The sequence below is a fragment of the Pristis pectinata genome, chromosome 6 (assembly GCF_009764475.1).
Source record: "Pristis pectinata isolate sPriPec2 chromosome 6, sPriPec2.1.pri, whole genome shotgun sequence".
Taxonomy (NCBI): Eukaryota; Metazoa; Chordata; class Chondrichthyes; order Rhinopristiformes; family Pristidae; genus Pristis; species Pristis pectinata.
The window spans coordinates 64,249,263-64,269,153 of NC_067410.1; the positions used below are offsets into that span (position 1 = coordinate 64,249,263).

The window sequence follows — 19,891 nt, forward strand, 5'->3', positions numbered from 1 at the left end:
GACAGCAACCAATCCCCAACTGGAACATGTCTTTGCACTGAACAATAACGTATCTTACCATACAGTGTAGATGACTATGTGACTCAAAAGTGCAGGTGAATGTACAGCTAAAGGGATGGTGCAGGAGGATGGGCTTTAAGCTTCTGGGCTACTGGACTGGTTCTGGAGAAGGTAGGACCTGCATAAGCTGGACAGGTTGAATCTCAACATGGCTACCATCAGTGTCCCTGCAAGGAGTAATGTTGTGCCCTTGAGAATTGCATTGGTCGTGGAATGGGATGCTGACAGCAGCTTCAAAAAAAAGGGAGAGACATTAAACTGGATGAAGTTAGAGATTTAGGAAACAAGTCCGGGAGGAAGAGGAATGACTTTGGAAAACAGAAGAGTCAAAGGCTGGGACAAAGGAAACAAACAACAAGTCTGATGCTCCTTCATTGTACATGCTTCAATATAAGGACTCTTGGAAATAAAGGCACTGGACTAAGAGCATAGATACAAGAAACTCTGCAGATGCTGGAATCTGGGGCAATACACAAAAAGTACTGGAGGAACTCAGCAGGTCAGGCAGCATCTATGGAGGAAAACAAACAGTCAACACTTTAGGCCTAGACCCTTCATCAGGACTAGATAGAAACAGGGATAGATAGAAATCTGGGAGTAAAAAATCATGGGCACTAATGAAACATGACTTAAAAAATATAAGCCGTATCTGTGGGAAGAGAATCAAATTTAATGTTTCTGGTTGAAGACTCTTAGTCAGAACTGGGAAGGAAAGGAAAGAAGCTTGTTAAGTAGCAGGGAGGTTAGGGGAGGAATGATGTATTTTCATAGGTTAAAATCAGCGTGACCATGAAGATAAACTGTTGAGCCAGCAAGGTTTGTCTCTTATCACACCAATAAGAGCTAGAATCTCCTGGCTTTTGCATTGGCAGACAACCCCCATCTTTCAGTGATCAACCTCTGACCAGACTTTGATTGTACAGCTGAGTGATGGGTCACCTCTAGCTCAGTGAGACTCTGAATAATTCCAGAACCTCTGGCTCAGTTTGGGCCTCGGATATGGCTAAATGAACGTTATGACTGTTGGTCCCAATTACCAGAGATATTTTAGGCAAATGAAGATAGAACTTGATTGTAATTTTTTTTCATACCTAAAAAAATGTTTCTAATTCTTTCTTTCTCCCAGATCATTGACATGGTAACCCTACATGGCATTTTAAATTTTTTTTGGGATGGGTTGGTGGGTGAGGCTCTACTCTGTTAAGAGTACTTGAGAGATGTCATCAAGGGTTTCCATGTCAATCATTTGTGAAAGGGAATAATGCTATCAGTGACCATGAGGGCAGATCATGTGACATTCCCCACACACCATGTTCAGCAAGTGGCATGAAGTGCACAGCATGGTTGATCTGCTGAACTTGGTCAGAGATTCTGCAGTCTCATCAATATTTCTGAAAGGCAAATGCTGTAGTTGCAATTACAAGGTGAGTGACAGGTGAGTGTCAGAAGGGATGATCTGATCTAATAAGTAGTAGGCACGTTTAAGCAAAGCGTAAAAGTACCATGGCAATCATATTAAAGGTCATTTACTATCCTGAAATTGACTGGGATTGGAACAAGAGTTTTTTCCCTTATGAAAGAAGTGTTCCATCTGCCAGTATTGCTTTATCATTATGTAAGATCATGCTGAATTTTCATATATGTGCCATTTTCTTAATTAAAAATATACCATTTATTTCAGTTCCCCCGCATTAACCAACCCTTGATTCATGCTTCTGTGCAATTATGTCAAATCTATACCCTTCAGCATTAATCTGGTCAACAACCCATTATGTGGGACCTGATCAAATGTCTTAAGAAAATCCAAATATTGGTATTGGTTTATTATTGTCACTTGTATCGAGGTACAGTGAAAAACTTGTCTTGCATACTGATCATACAGGTCAATTATACTATATTCTCTTGCTCAACCTTAACTATCCTGCCAGAAGTTTAATAGATTTGTCAAACATGCTGTTGTTTGGATGAATCTACCTGAACACATTGAGCAGACCAATCCAGATTGGGTCATTGTTTTCTCGAATATTGTATTTCATTTTACAGGTGTTGCTTGTGATTTTAATTCCTTGTCCCTGCACATTCAGTCCTGTTCAATAAAACCCAATAGAAACTCAAAGGACTTCATATATTGATTAGGCATTTTGCAACTTTCAGACTCAATGCTGAGCTCAACTGTTTCAGATTACAATCATTACACTTTTCTATGGAAAGCAAGCTTGGTAATAGTTTTGCTTCTGTAATCTGCAGCTCCTCCAAACATAGCTTTAATTTCTTTGTCCCATACTGCTCCCCTTTGTCTTGCATCACCATCCCACTTAAATATAATTTTGCATTCCATCCTAACAAGGACCTTTCCATTGTCTCTTTCTTTTCTTCCCATTTCTCTGCCTCTACGTACTCTTAAAACCTTGTACACCTCTAACATCCATCACTTTTGACAAAAGGTCATAAGCTTGCAAGGAATTCTCCACAGATACGCAATGACCACCTGAGAATTTTCAGAAATTTGTTTTTACTTCTTGGGGGAGGGGTATTTTTCCTTTGTTACTTGTGCATTATTCTACCCATTTCCAATTACTTAATCAACAAAGAGAAACTAGTTCTGATGAAGGGTCTTCAACATGAAGCGTTAACTGGTTTCTCTTTCCACAGATGCTACTTGATTGGATGAGTTCTTCCAGCATTTCTGTTTTTGTAACATAATCAGGTATGCCAGATTACAAAGGGTCCTCAGACCCTGTGGTGAAGGCTGGCAGAATCTGCAGAGCATTTCATTGAGTTTTCAGCGCTAACTTTTCAGAATGTTATTTCTCTCCTTGCATGCTTAGTGGTTTTAACATTCAACGCTCATACCCTAAAGCACGGTCACATTTATTATGCTCAACCAAGTGGAAAGGATGGTTCTTCACATCGGAAGCGAGCTTGATCACTGACCTAAAGATTATATCAGTGCTAAAGTTATATTTAGCACAGCAACAGTAAGTGTATGTGTGACTGAGAGCCTCTTATCTGTATCTTCTTTTGCTCATATCCTATAACAAACCACATCAAAAATCACACCATACGTGAATATACTCACATTTTCCATTCAAATGTTTTTCAGAACAGTCAATCTAACACTATACGATCTGGTTATCAATACAAACCTAACCTCACATGAGAGCCAGAGAAGAAATTCCTCATCTCTGTCCTAAATAGGTGACCCTTTAATCTAAAGCTACATTCCACTGGATCTATATGCCTTCATTAGGGAACATTTGCTCAGCATGTATGACATCAAGTCCCATTGAACCTTACGTTTCAATAAAATCACCTCTCATTCTTTAAAAAAAACAACTATGGGCCCATCTACTCAACCCTTTCTTATAAAACAACCCATTTATCCCAAGAATTATCCTCATGCATCTTCTCTGAACTGCCTCCAATGTACTGTAAATATATTCTTCTCCTGGCAAGGAGACCAAACTGTACACAATACACTTGGTGTGCTATTATCAATGCCTTGTTTAGTCACACGTTCTTACTTTTATACACCAATCCCTATGCAATAAAGGCCAACATTCCTGAATAGTTGGTGTAGATGATGTTAACTTTTAAAGTTTCATGTGGTCTCTTGCAGAAAGCGAGTCACCTCCTGACATTTCAAAATCTTTCCGCCATCAGTCAGAAGCACAAAAGAGTATGCTCCTCTTGCCTGGATGAGTGCAGTTCCAAAAATTCTCAAGAAGCTTGACAACAACCAGATCAAAGCAGTCTGCTCAATTGGTATCTCATCACCATAAACACTCATTCCCTACATCATCAGTGCACAATGGTGTCAGTGCCAACAAAGTACATTGCAGTTATTTGTCTTGATTACTCTAACACCATCTCCAAACCTGCAACCTCTACCAACAAGAAGTAGAAGGGCATCGGGTGCATAAGAACACCCTCACCTGCAGGTCCTCCTCAAACACCATCCAGACTTTCAAATATATCCCTCCAGTCCTTCATTATCACTGGGACTAAATCCTGGAACTGCCTACACAAGAGCACTTTGGAAGTACCTTCACCAGAAGGATAATAATGGTTTAAAAGGTTTGCTCACCATTAGCTATTCAAGGGCAATACGGGGTGGACAATAAATATTGGCCTTGCCAGTGACATCCATATCCCAAAAAGTGAATCAAGAAAATCTACAAAGGCATCCCTCTGTTCAGCAACAACGTGTAATCTCTCTCCTCTTAGAGAATATTCTATTTCCTATTATTGCCAACAAAGTGGATAATCTCACATTTCCCCACATTACACTTTAAGAGCAGACCCAAACACGAACTCCAACTGAGAGATCAGCCCAGCTCCAAAATGATGCACATTTCAGAGATCAGAACACTCTCACACCTGCACACCAACTTTGTTCCAAGGCTATGCACCTTAAACCTTGGCTGCTTTATTCAAGTATAATCCAGGTATTCATAAACTGACCACTAAGTTTATAAACCAGAACTGAAAAAAATTGCAGCAAAAAAAAAATTACAACTTTGAACTAAAAACAAACTGCTGGAGGAACTCAGTGGGTCAGGCAGCATCTGTGAGGCAAAGGAATAGTCAATATTGTGCGTTGAGACCTTGCATTGGGACCTACAAAATTACAAGTTTAATATGGTTGACAGTATGCTTTAATTTAGATCACAAAAATGTGTGAAAGCAATAATGCAATACTATATTTACACTTGTGACTTTTATTGGTAGAAACCAGTGAAACTCATGGGAATGCATGCTGCGCCCACATCTGGATAAATGATTTGCAAACACATCAAAAACCTTTTCTTATCACCTGTTACCTCCTGCACCATTCTGCACAACAGGGACTGTCAGTTAGATTTGAATAGAAAGCAAAAATGAAATTAATCAAAAGCACAGTTAAACCCAAACCCTGATAATTCAGCCCACCTAAGCCATGAAGCACTGACAGATAAACACCGTTGTAATTTTGTAAGTCCCAATGCAAGGTCTCAACCCACAATATCAACTATTCCTTTGCCTCACAGATGCTGCCTGACCCACTGAGTTCTTCCAGCAGTTTGTTTTTAATGCAAAGTTGTAATATTTTTTTGCTGCAATTTTTTTCAGCTCTGGTTTATAAGCTTAATGGTCAGTTTATGAATACCTGGATTATACTGACAGATATGACAGATTTTCCCATTTATTTCTAGGTTTGTTAATGGTGGGTTAATCATAATGTAATATTCTATTACAGTGAATAGTAGCAAATCATTCAGTCCCTTGAGCCTCCTCTGCCTTCATTGTTCATCTGTAAAACATTACCTTTTCCCACCTTAGAATCACGGAATGTTAGAGCATAGGATGGCATACAGCTCTGCCATTTCTTTGAGAATTAGAAGAGGTATCTTTATTAGTCACATGTACATCGAAACACACAGTGAAATTAATTACACCCTCTTGTTCTTTTCCCATACCTTTGTAATTTTACTCTGTAAAACTTTATCCAATTCTCTTCTGAACGTTACCATTGAATCTTCTTCTGCCACCCTTTCACCCAGTGCATTCAAGATCATAACAACTTGCTGTGTAAAAAGAAGATTTCTCCCTTTATTTCATAACCTTTGATATCCTTATGTCAAAAGGACCTATCAGTCTCAGACTTGTAAATCTAAATTGCCCCATCAACATCTAAGGCAAAGATTGGTTCTAGAAATCTATTTTAATGTGCCTGGGAAAAGTGCTTGCTGATTACCCTTCTAAATGATTTTGTCAAAATTTTAAGATTTCTCTCATTCTTGATTCCCTCATCAGAGGAAATAGTTTGCCTGTATCTACACTATCAAATTGTTTTAATATTTAAACATCTCATATTTTCACCCTTCTATCTTCTAAATTCAAGGGAATACAAGTTTATGCAACATGTCCTTGTGATTTAACTTTCTAAGCCCTGGATTCATGGTGCGTCATATTAACCTCAACGAAACGATAACTGGCTGCAAATTTCTCCTGCAACAAAACATATCTGATATAATGTGATAACCAGTGATGCTGGGAAAGGGCAGAGCCTGAATGATGCTAGTGAAACCAATTTTGATGTTATCAAATGCCAGAATAGCCCAAGGCGCTGTTTGGGTTACCAAGTATAACACGCTCTAATACTTCCATTCTGATCCTCTGTTACTGACTTCTTATAATGCTTCAACAAAGCTCACCAAAAACATGAGAGCAATATGCCATTTTTCCTGAGCTAATAAACCTTTGAGAACTCAACATCACTCTAACTTTGGCCTCCATGTGCACCTCCCACTGGCAACTGTACCTTCAGTTCACTTTCTGCCTCTCCAACTTCCTGTCCCCCTTTAAGGCACTCCTTAGAACAAACCTTTGTTCACAATTTCTGTGCATAGGTGTTCTTTTACAGCTGATTACACTTTCATGGTGCTCCTAAATAAACCCAAATTTTTTTGCTGAAAACACTCAGGGTCATTTTATCTGAACAATGATTTCAGTAACTAAACTTTCTTTTTAAAACTGCCTTATTTTATACTTCAATCCCACATATTCCACTTCCTTATCTAAATATCCTTCTATTCTTTACTGTCTTTATGTTTCTCTCCAATTGTTAACTATGATAACGTGTTGCCTTGCCTAGTTCTGTATCTGCCATTTTTAAAAATATTTAGACATATATTTTCTCCTGCCTTTTCCTGACTGTATCAAAATATCCAGTATCTTTAGGTTTTGAAGAATGGTCTGTATTCAAACTAACAATTTGTCTTTTCTCTCCATGGATATTGACTATTCTTTTCTCTGTTGTAACACTGTCCATGTTTAAGATTCTGTGCATGTGCAGTACTTTTGCCTTTTACTGCTTTTCCATCAGTTACTCCAGAGTTTTGCCACAACTTACAAAGGGCTTCATATTTTTGAATATGTAAATATGGGGTCAAAGCAAAAACCTATGCCTCTTACATAATATCTTCCATCTTTTTTAATCCAAAGCCTAAGTTTTGTGATGGATCCTTGACAATATACCTAATTAACTGTTTCTACAAAACTGGACATCAAGGATGAAAATGGAAACAATCCAATTTTCACAGAGTAGTATCAAACTCTCTCTGTTGGTCCTTCCCTGTTTTACAATATATCAATGCGTCATATTTTACATTGAATTTTTATTAGGCATTTAATTTAAAAAAGGTCAAAATCTCAGGAACTGATAAAACAGAACAGGATTTGCTTTCAATATGCTCTTGCAACAAACAAAGGGATGTTCCTTAAATTAAGTTTCAAATCTAGGTGTGTTTGAAGATTAATACCTGAAATACTGACAGGGTCAATAGTTTCTTTGATCGACTTCATTCCAAAAACAACAGCACATTGGATAAATAACCAAAAGCATGCACTCCTTTTTCCGGGTTACTCCCATGACATTGCGGAAAGGTAGGAAAGTATTATACAGGGTTAGAAGTGAAAAAACAAGTAGAGATAAACTGAGAAATGAAATTCATGAATGGTTGGGGAAAACAATGACAAAAATAGACCAGTCTGTGCTAAACCTACACTAATATCTGTTCAAATTCCTGACAGAAAAGTGTGAAATTAGTCAAAAAGACATCAGCAATATAGTGCTTTACACCCCAAAACACATGCCTAATTGAACTTGCTGACTCCCAAAGAACTCTTCATAAGTGCCTGGTTCAAATTGCTGATAGGTGCTATTTTACCTGGAAAAGATTGGTAATACGACCTACATTGGTTTAACAAGACTTATGAGGAATTTACACATTATACAAGGGTGCCACATGATCAAATTTCTTGGCTGGAGTATCATAAAACCATGCCTGTGAAAAAAAGAAGCATTATCTTCAGCAAGATTGAGCCCGAGGAAGAAAGAAACCATGTTGTCTTGATGGCAGATTGAGAGGAGAGAGATTACATTAGCTAAATGAAGCAGAGGCAAAGAAAATGTAGTACAGGGAGGAGGTTAGCCCAGAATTGTTTTTTTTTGATTTTAACTTCCAGACCTGAAGTCTTCCACTGGAGCTTCCTACCTCTATGGAACTTTTGGGTTTGTGTTATTGAACTATCGTAAAATAGACCAGTCTGTATGTACTTCTGCATTTTTTAAACTCAAGATTGACAAAATACATCTTGATGATGTACAAAAATATTACAGACTCAGCTAGCCAGATGAACAGTCAAGCCCATAAAAAATTCAAGTTAGTTGTTTCAATTTTTTAATTTGTCTCTGGCTTTATTTTATTGTTTGGTATGAACATGTTTTGATGAGCCATGCACATACTGCTTGCCATGATGTGTATGCCAAGTGCACCAGTAAAATTGCACAAATTACATTAACGTATTAAATTATCACCAAACCTGATTTTAAAGCAATTGAGCTTCATACAAGGAACAGCAAGACTTAACAGCAGACAACCTAATTTTTAGATGAGAAAATCAAAATAGTTTGGGGATTGAGTCAGGTGTAGTGGCCTGTACACACGGGACTCGAACTGCCATCGGTGGCCGCGTGGGTGCGCGTCGTGAACGAACCACGGGGCAGACCTTTCGGTGGGAACCTTATGTCACGTTCGCCCCACACGGGCCCGGAGAGGCTCTCGGGTACTTTGGCGCATTCGTTTTGTTCTGAAGAAGTAAAGTGTGCTTTGAATCCAACCTTCTCACCTCTGAGTTTTTCTTCAAAAATGCACCACGCTGGGCTACATTTGGTGACCCCGACGCTTGCAGACGGCATCTGGAACCCGCGACGTGCATTCCAGCGACTCGCACAATGCAGTCTCGCTCAAGCTCCCGACTTTCTGAGCTGCTCAGCCCCACATTTGGTTCGAGCAGGCTGAGGCCCAGTTCAGTCTCAGAGACATTACAGCCGATGCCACACGGTACTACTACGTGGTCAGCGCGCTTGACCAGGATACGACAGGCCGGATTATCGACTTACTGCACCAGCCACCAACGGAGGACAGGTACGCTAAGATCAAGGCGCTCCTAATCCATACTTTTGGACTCTCCCGCCGCGAGCGAGCCGCGCAGCTCTTGCACATGGACGGCCTGGGCGACCGCAAGCCATCCGAGCCGCTGAGCGATATGCTGGCGCTCATGGATGGCCATAAGCCATGCCTTCTATTCGAACAGTTGTTCCTTGAGCAACTACCAGAGGACATTCGCCTCCTCCTCGCGGCTGAAGATTTCAGTGACCCACGCAGGCTCGCGGCCAGGGCGGACATTCTGTGGCAGAGTAAACAGAGGGGAGCGGCCTCCATCTGCCTAACCACGACCGCACAGCCCAAGGCCAAGACCCCACAACCGAAGCCGCTGAGACCCACGGGGGACAAGGACGAGGGTTTGGATCATTGGTGTTTTTATCACCAGAGGTGGGGTTCGAATGCGCACTGCTGCCGCCCACCATGTGCCTTCCCGGGAAACGCTGGGGCCGGCCGTCGTTAGTGGCTTCGACAGTTGGCCATCGCAACAGCCTCCTATTCCTCTGGGACCGACACTCCGGGCGACGTTTCCTTGTAGACACCGGGGCCGAAATCAGTGTTCTTCCCCCCTCCAACATGGACACCCGTAACGCCACCCCAGGTCCCGATCTCACTGCTGCAAACGGCATCACTATCCGAACGTATGGCTCGTGAACCATCCCACTGCGTTTTGGGCCCAGCCGTTTCACTTGGACCTTCACGGTGGCAGCTGTATCACGGCCATTACTGGGGGCGGATTTCCTATGGGCCAACCGTCTTCTGGTCGATCTGAGGGGCCGGCATTTGGTCCACGCCGAGACGTTCCAGACCTTCCAGCTCGGGAAAGCCCAGCTACCGGTCCTCCACCCGGACTCCATCACACTCTCGGGTGACGAGTTCACCAGGGTGCTGGCAGATTTCCCCTCCATCATCACCCCACAGTTCTCCACAACCGATCCCAAGCATGGCGTGCAGCACCACATTCCCACACAAGGACCACCGCTGCACGCCCGAGCCCGTAGGCTCCCACCCGACAAGCTCCACCTCGCCAAGGAGGAGTTCCGGAAGATGGAGGAGATGGGGACTATCGATCGCTCGGACAGCCCATGGGCATCCCCGCTGCACATGGTGCCCAAGTCCGCAGGAGGTTGGAGGCCCTGCGGGGACTACAGAAGGCTCAATGATGCCACGACTGCTGACCGACACCCTGTGCCTCACATCCAGGATTTCACGGCAAACCTACACGGGCGACCACCTGTTCGAAAATCAATCTGGTCCGGGGGTACCATCAGATCCCTGTGCACCCCAATGATGTGCCCAAGACAGCCCTCATGACCCCCTTTGGGTTGTTCGAATTCCTGAGGATGCCTTTCGGCCTCAAGAACGCCACCCAGACTTTTCAGAGGCTCATAGACTCAGTGGGGCGAGGCCTGGATTTCGTCTTCATCTACTTAGACAGTATCCTGGTGGCCAGCAAGTCACACCAAGAGCACGTGGCACATTTGCGCCAACTCTGCCAACGCCTGAGCGACAACGGCCTGGCAATCAACCCGGCGAAGTGCCAGTTCGGGTGGACGGAGATCGACTTCTTAGGCCACAGAGTCAATCGGCATGGCGCCACCCCTCTACCGGACAAGGTCCAGGCCATCCGCCAGTTTCCCAAACCCGGCACGGTCAAGGGCCTGCAGGAATTCGTGGGGATGGTAAACTTCTACCATCGTTTCGTGCCGGCGGCAGCATGCATCATGAGGCCCTTGTTCGGTCTAATGGCCGGCAAGGCCAAAGAGGTGGCATGGGACGCGGAGTCCACGGAGGCTTTCGAGCGGGCCAAAGAGTCATTGGCGAAGGCGACCCTCCTGGTACACCTGACAGTCGATGTATCCACAGCACTCACAGTCGACGCTTCCGACACAGCGGTCGGTGGAGTCCTGGAGCAGCTCGTTGAGGGCCAGTGGCGACCACTTGCCTTTTTCAGCCAACACCTGCGACCGCTGGAGGTTAAGTACAGCACTTTCGACAGGGAGTTGTTAGCGCTCTACCTGGCTATCCGGCATTTCCAGTATTTCCTCGAAGGAAGGGATTTCACCGTGTATACAGACCACAAGCCCCCCTACCTTCGCCCTTGCAAAGGTATCAGACCCATGGTCGGCTCAGCAGGATAGGCACCTCTCCTTTATTTTGGAGTTCATCACAGATGTCCGCCACATCGCAGGGAAGAACAACGTGGTCGCCGACACGCTGTCCCGCCCCCACATCCACTCAGCGACCATCTCGTCCCCAGGGATCGACTACACGGTGCTGGCGGAGGCACAACAGGCAGACACCGAGATCCCAGCTTACCGCACCGCTGTTTCGGGACTCCAGTTGGAGGACGTCCCTGTCAGCCCGACAGCGGCTCGGCTCCTGTGCGACATGTCTACTGGCAAACCCCGGCCTGTGGTACCAGCAGCATGGAGGCGCCGGGCGTTTGACACGCTACATGGCCTGGCCCACCCGTCCATTTGGGCGTCCATCAAATTGATAGTGGACAAATTCTTCTGGCACAGTTTGCGCAAGCAGGTCGGGCACTGGGCCAGGACCTGCGTACACTGCCAGACCGCCGAAGTCCAGCGGCATGTGAAGGCCCCCCTCCAGCAGTTCCAGCTGATGCTCGGGAGGTTTTGGCACATCCACGTGGACATTGTCGGCCCCCTGCCTGTCTCCCGGGGTGCCAGGTATATCTTTACCATAGTCGACAGGTTCACCAGATGGTCGGAAGCTGTGCCGCTAGCACACACGTCCACCGAATCCTGCGCCAGGACGCTCATCGCAAACTGGATCGCCAGGTTCGGACTCCCAGCGGACATCACCTCTGACAGAGGAGCACAGTTCACATCAGGTTTGTGGACAGCACTGGCGCAGCTCTTGGGCACCCGGCTACATCACACCACGGCGTACCGTCCCCAGTCCAACAGTTTGGTTGAGCAGTTCCACAGGCACCTCAAGTCGGCCCTGATGGCGCGCCTCAGGGGCCCCAACTGGACAGATGAGCTCCCCTGGGTCTTACTGGGCATCCGCACGGCCCCCAAGGAGGACCTGGGCATCTCCTCGGCGGAGTTGGTCTATGGCACCCCCCGACGGTCCCGGGCGAGTTTGTGCCAGAGGCCCGAGGTCCAGCAGGGACGCCAGCAGAGGTGCTGATGAGGCTGCGGGACAAGGTAGGGACCCTGGCAGGGGTGGTGTAGCGGCCTGTGCACACAGGACTCGAACTGCCATTGGCGGCCGCGCGGAACCGCGGGGCGGGCCTTCCGGCGGGAACCTTACGTCACGTCCGCTCCACGTGGGCCCGGAGAGGCTCTTGGGTACTTTGGCGTGCGCGTTTCATTCTGAAGAAGTGTGCTTTGAATCCGACCTTCTCATCTCCGAGTTTTTCTTCAAAAACGCGCTGCGCCCGGCTACACAGGTTCCATTAAATAGCTCAAACTTAATATCAATGGTGGCACTTTCACATCTGTGCTAAGCACATGGTGTCTCCATAATCAACTAAGTTCTTGGTTTCATTCACCATAATTTCAATGGTTACATTTGTATCCAGGCAAATCATTTATAAATTAAAATCAATACATTCTGCATTCCATCCAAATATATACAAATGCTTCCTGTGTAAATCCCACGCAAGTGACACCTGTAGCTGTTTCTCGTGTGAGATTTTTAAATATTAAGTCTCAATTTACTTGCCATTCCTGTCGCACTTTGTTCTGGATCCTGCTAATCCTTGGCTGTATTTAAATTTTCTTCAATACTGTGTTGTTGTTATTTGCTATTTATGATTTTATCAAAGCCTGGTCAGAATTTCTTTTTCCTTCCTTTACACTGTTTAAAGCTCTGGTTCCATCTCTATTTCTATTTTAACCCCACCTGTTAAAAAGACTCTGTTCTTCCTCTTTGTGTTTTCTCATATCTGCAGTTTATATTTTGAAGCCTCTTTTCCTTCTCTTTGCTACTATATTTCCCCAATTCTGTTTCAAGACACATTTCCTGCCCTCTATTTTCCCTTCTACCTTATTTTGAAGCCTTTTTTAAGTGCTTCCAGCACTTTCTATTTTTGTTCCTTATTTCATGCAAATGCAGTTTTTTGCACTTTCCACGTTAGTGTCTTGGATGTTTTCATGTGGCTTCCCCAATTCTTTTTTGAAGCTTTGTCTCTTGGTTTCACCTTTTTTCACCAAGTTGTTTCACCCTCTCTCGCTCTTTTCTTCAAGGTCTTTTTGAAGCCCCATTTCCTGATCCTTTCCCTCCTCATAATTCCTTCTGAGGCACTGGTTCCTGCTTTGTGCTTTCTCTTTTCCATTCTTAAAATCCATGTTTCCAATTCTCTTCTTTTGCCTTGCATTCTCAATTCTTTTTAATGTACCAAGTCTTACTCTTTTTACTCCTTTCTGGATGTTTTGGAAGTCTTAGCCCTGCTTTCATTTCTCAGTTAGTTTTAAACCCTGTCCCTGCTTTCTTTTTCCACTTTCCAATGTTTTATGAATTCCTGGTTGCTGCTCTCAGTCTTTTCTTGATTCCCAATATATTTAAATCCCCTGTTTCTTCCTTTTGTAAATGCTCCTTCTTTCCTTTCATTTGCTTTTGTTCTATTTCTCTTAATTTGCAACTCTTAACCTTCACATATGCTCTAATTGTTTTATTGCATTGCTATTATCTCAGCCCTCTTTCACTGCTATGATTTTTAAAAATATAATATTTTAGACCCTCATCCTCACTATCTTTAATATTTTCCTTGTTACTTCTTATTCCTCATTGGCCTGTTTCTATTGCAGTGGAAGCAACCCCAAATCGGGCCAAGGCCATGCAGCGTTTGTGGGTTGCTGGACACGGTATACAATTCAGGCTATTTACTAGGTGTGCCCCTTGCCGCCTCCAGTTACTTGTTTCTAGATTCACTTGGACAAATAAGCCATTCACTATCCCGCTACTGTGACTACTTTAGTTCATGCGACTGCCTCTCTGTGCAGCAAAAATCATTGTAGCTGGCTTGGGGTCTGAGGAGCACTGAAGCAGAAGACAAAAATGGTAAAGACAAAGAACAAACAGCAACATAAAAGCTAACAGCCACTTGTATGATACATATTGCTCTACTAAGCAACACCAGTTTTAACACCATTGGAGGAATTTTAATTCAGTGGAAGCATAGGAGTTAATATTGAGAGAGTAAATAAGTCAATACAGTGCTTTTGTTTGAAAGATTTGCCTAAATTAGATGGAAGATTTATACATCATGCAAACTGGGGTTCAATGGCATTTTAACGGCCAAATGAGCTGGAGGTCTGTTCGGTGAAAGCTTCCTTGCCCTTGGAATAAGTATTAACCAGCCACTTGGGACACAGAGGAACACTCACAAACCCTTGTCAAAACCACACCTGTGACTTACTTGATAGTTAAAGGATAATCCATCACCCGTTGTCTCATCCTGCTAGCAAGTAACTTGACAGCTGAACATAATTGAGAACTGAGGGTTAATTTGATTGGAGCTTCCAGTTGTACTATTGGCCTTCTTAAGGCACACCCAGTATGTCACATTTTATATTAAAACAAAATGCCACTGTTGAAACTACTTAGAAAAATATATAAAAATAGATAGCAAGTTATTTTCTGCTAAAATTTTGACTTGCGGTAAAAAGGAGTGGTGACCAAATCAAAAAAAGGAGCCTTCAGAAGCAAAAAACAAACTGCTGGAAGAACTCAGTGGATCAGGCAGCATACTTGGTGCCAAAAAGATAGTTGATGTTTCAGGTTGAGACCCCGCATCAGGACTTATGCAGGGTTGCTGCCTGACCCACTGAATTCCTCCTGCAGTTTGCTTTTTGCTCCAGATTACAGCATCTGAAGTCTCTTGTGTCACCTTCAAAAGCAATACTAGCTTCTACTTAATTAGTTGACTCCCCAAAATGGATTTAAAAAGAGAAGCTAGGTTAATAAACTGAACACTAAAATAATTCTTCAATTCCAGGAATATCCATAAAACAAAAGTCAATCAGGCTAAGTTAAAAAAAAGTGATCCCTTTGTGTTCCTACCCTGGCAGGTGACTGTTAATCAGCAAACTGGAGGACATAGAATAACTGTTGTCAACAATAAATGGTATCTTTGTTTAAAAATTGTAAATATTAAATGGCAGCTCTCAGCCAATATTGAAATAAATGTTAGTGTGTATCAGTGCCTTATTCGTGTACAACTATTCAAACACTGATGGTGCCCCATTTCATTAATTCACACGCTAGACCCACTGCAGCAACTCAACTACCAACAAGAAACACAAATCTGACATAATTCCTAGCTCAGAACCAAAACAGCTCACCAGTTTAAGCACTTTTTCCACTTTTCTCTTTGATATTTATAACAAATTTTAAAAAATGTTTCCCATTTTAATAGCTGATTCTCAAAAAATGAAATTCCACTTCCTCCTCTTAGCCTGACTACTGTTGATTTTTCACAAGATGTTACTTTATTCAGACACTCACGCACACATCTCATCCAAGCACAGTGCGACCCAGTTGTCAGATGTGCAAAATGCAAATTACAATCAATATAAAAATAATTAATTACTTTTGATAATGATTTAATCAAATCAACATTCCCTCCTCTTTATAAGATTTCCACTTGCTTCTTGTAGGTTCCTGTTAGCACTACTAGCGGTTGTTAAATCCCTACCAATATTTAGTTTACAGAACCGAAGAATCAGGTGGATAATCAGGAAATTCTTTTGTAAATTATTATATGGGAAGGAACACTGCTGGCAAAGTTGCATTTAATGCATAGAGTCAGCTATCCTTGAGAAGGTGGTCGTGGGTGGTGGGATTTCTATATGGTGAAATTACTCCTACAGTAATACAATAGGGGGACTCAGGGACTTTAATTCAGTGCCAATGTAAGAGTGACAATATATTTTCAACTTACGTAGAATGGTGTATGAGTTAGTATAGAACTTGGAGGTGGGAAATTTCCTACACACCATATGTCCTTCTCCTGGGGTTGCAGTCATTACATATATTTGGCTGTTTCAGTTGAACTTCAGGTCAAAGGGCCTTTTGGATCAGGATGCAAGGAACTCAGTGTTAATAGCACAAAATTTCAAGGAAAAATGTTTAAAATCTTTTTTGTTGGTAATGGTTGGTTTGGGTGACTGCTCCGTGGTTCATCCATGCCAAGCACCAAATTGCATCCATTTGCTTTTTTTTGTTCACATCCACCCAAGATGGCAGCCAGGGCCTTGGATTAACTTCTTATCTGAAGATGGCACTTTCAACAGAGCAGCATTGGAGTGCCAACCTAAATTGTGAGCTCACATAGAGTCACACAGCACGGAAACAGGCCCTTCAGCCCAACTGTTCCATGCTGACCAAGATTCCCACCTAAGCTAGTCCCATTTGCCTGCATTTGGCCCATATCCCTCTAAACCTTTCCTATCCATGTACCTGTCCAAGTACCTTTTAAAAGTTGTATATTGTACCTGCCTCACCTACTTGTTCTGGCATCTCATTCCATATACTGACTACTCTCTGGGTGAAAAAGTTGCCCCTCAGGTTCCTATTAAATCTCTCGCCTCTCACCTTAAACCAATACCCTTTAGTTCTTGATTTCCCAACCTTGGGAAAAAGACTGCGCATTCACCCTATCTATGCCTCTCATAATTTTATATACCTCTATAAGATAACGCCTCATTTTCTATGCTCCAATGAAAAAAGTCCAACCTGCTCAACCTCTCTCCATAACTCAGTCCCAGCAACATCTTCGTAAATATCTTCTGTACTCTTTCCAACTAAATGTATATTTTGAGTAAAGTGATCCAGTCCATACTCTGGTACTTCAAAAGAGGAGGGTTAGTGTTAATCTAGCTTTTACAACATGGTTAATGCTAAGGATGGGTGAGAGTCAGTTAGCCCACCCTTTTCATTCCCCAAAACACTCCCATTGACCTTGGTCTCTCCTACACTGGTCTGATGGCAAGTTATTGGCCTGAAATGATAATACTGATTCTCTCTCTAATGATGGCATATTTCCAGAATTTTCCATTTTTATCTCTGAATTATAACAGTGTTAAAATCTTGTATCCATTTCAATGCTTGTTTCAATTCAGTGTTATACTGTACTTCACAGTACCTTGACAGATCGGTACCAATCAAAAAATTTACCGTACGTGATAAACATTGACAGGCCTGCACCAATAAATACATTAGCTTGATATAGTTCTGTGACACCTACCCCTATCAGTATATTGCACCATCGTGTTTTTAGGCCTGTAATCACTGAGATATTGGTTCCAAAGTTCTCACATGATACACCCGAAGTCTTGCACTGTGCACCCTGAATTGTGTTTCTCGCAATTTCCACATTCATTAAAATTTTCTCTCACTCACTGTAAGTTTTGTTGAAATCTCTGGTAACATTGATGGTTGAAGCTGGGAAGGAAATCAAAGGTTTGTCTGGTATATGTGTTATTAACCAATGCAGGGAGGGTGTCATCTTAAAAAAAAATCACAAAAAATTTTGAACATTGGGAAAACAAAATATCTAAACTTTAATGGATCCCTCAGCACGGAAAATGTAATCCATGCATTAACTCTACACGGAGTTTGCTTTATTCTCAAACAGGGTCTTTTCGAGAATTATTGGGGTTTCAACAGAAAGACAACTTCAAGGAGCAGTTTGTACATTTCACATCAAAGAATAACTCTCTAATTCTAGTTTTAAACATTCATCTTCAGAAGGACACAGAAAAATCACGTTACATAGGAACAATGAAAGATACATATAAGAACACATTTTGAAAGGCTCGAGTAAGCACTCAACCCCTAAAGGGTTAGTAGATCTCGTGGTAAAAAGTAAAAAGCGTCACTTACTGCTGACGTTTCGCAGGATGCACCATCATGGACTAGGTTCAAAATTTGAGATAGCTCAGTACTCAGGCCTTCTCATGTAGAACTCCTTACAAAACTCCCACACTACTAATGGAGGAAATCCTTTCACAAATGTGAAATGTAAACGCCCTGTAACACCTCTGACTTAACAACAAGAAGAGCGAGGTGGCAGAAGTTTCTGCATCACTTAGGGAACTCTCATGCCTTCGACACCCTCTGACTGTAGCTCTGACTGTGTGACTAATACACACATCCTGCTGCGGGAGAGCGAAGCCTGTGGTGAAAGACTACTCCTGTAAAGTTCCAAGCAGTGGCACCAGGAAGATCTGAGGTACTTCAAATTCCTGACTATCTTTAAACCACACCCTTCACAGAAATGAGGAAGGTCTGTTACAGACAAACAGACTAAAATAGTACAGAGCCCACAGGGAATGCCCTGCAGCGGAACTGACCCATTCAGAACTCCCAAGGACAAATTGTACTGCTGCTTCAACTTTTTAACACTGTCATTGCTGGAAATGGTGGGAAGTTTTAAACGTCAATTGTGTGTGAAACTATAAAACCATGCCATTTATTTTAACCCTCTACCATTGAGGAGAATCAACAAATGGATCTTGTCATGTAGCCTTCAATAGAATAACAATCTTTCATTTGCTAAAATCTGAGGCCTTCAGGATTTGAGGAACCTCCACATTGAACTAAGGTCTATGCTAGTGTTGCCTTTTTGCAACTTATCCCCTTCTTCAGCTAGCAATGACAACGTGAGCTAGCACAGTGAGATGTCTGCAAGGTAATGTTGCCGACTGACATGTTCCAGGCTGTAGGAGTACATGCTGAGGGATGCACTGAAGTTTCGCGCAGCCAATGCAAAAGCTCTATGGGTAAGGGTTACTGTCTAGGCTCCTTCCACTACGGCACATGGGGGTGGAAGAGGGGCTGAGTCGGGCGGGGAAGCCCCTCAAACAATGAAATGGTGCATCACCCCAGGGGGCCACATGAGTGGCAATGGTACTATGGTCTAAAAAATAAATTAACACTACTGAATGTATTGACCATGAATGTAAACATTTTGTACTATTTAGTCTTTTGTATATTTTTTATTACGAATAAAGTTTATTTTTTAAATAAAAAAACATAAGCTAAAGATGTGACACCTTACTTTCCATCAAGTGCATCTTACACTTACTTTCAGTAGCTGAGGATAAGCTCCTTAAATATGGTGGTACTGATGCTGTTCACCATTACGCCAAGGCAACTTCCAAGTCTTTAATTCAAGTTATGAATTTATCAGAATTGATTATGGTACCGACAAGTGTTATGGAGTCTCATTGGCACAACAGGGAAACTCTGATCTACTTGACATACTTACAGTGGAGCAGCTGGAAATGCTTCAACCGTCAACTATTTGTTGAAGTAGGTATACGTATAATGCATGTTCACATAATAAGCAGGTTGGTAAGCCTTTAAGTGGGCAGTAGCTGGGATCCTGTGTGTGTGTGTGTGTGTGTGTGTGTGTGTGTGTGTGTGTGTGTGTGTGTGTGTGTGTGTACACATGCGTGTGTGTGTGTGTGTACATGCGTGTGCGCAAGAGAGTGTGTTTGTGAGACTGGTGGATAGGTAACATGAATTTAAAAAAAAGTGAAACAGATAGGCTGATCTATAGGACAATACATTGCTGGGATGGGCTGACTCAGTTGTATATTTATAGCTCAATCTTAAGAAATGTGCAATCAATTTGCTGCATGTGGGAGGCTAGGATTAAGATCAGCATGAACTGCAAATATAATAGCTAACCGAGAAATCTTGTCATCACACTACTATTTGATAATTTGTTGAGTAAGTTAACTGAAATGAACAAAGAGCACACAAATAAGCTGAAGAATTTTTTGAAACAGTAAATGCTTGCTTGCAAAAAAAACAAAGGTGCTGTACATGTTAGTGGAGGCTATCTGGATTCAATATCA

General features: G+C 42.6%; 1 protein-coding gene across 5 annotated transcripts in view; it reads right to left on the reverse strand.

Annotated features, from left to right (window-relative positions):
* Positions 1-19,891, reverse strand: part of LOC127571606 (diacylglycerol kinase delta-like) — a 139,059-nt gene that overhangs the window by 71,895 nt on the left and 47,273 nt on the right. The gene's annotated exons all lie outside the window — the stretch shown is intronic.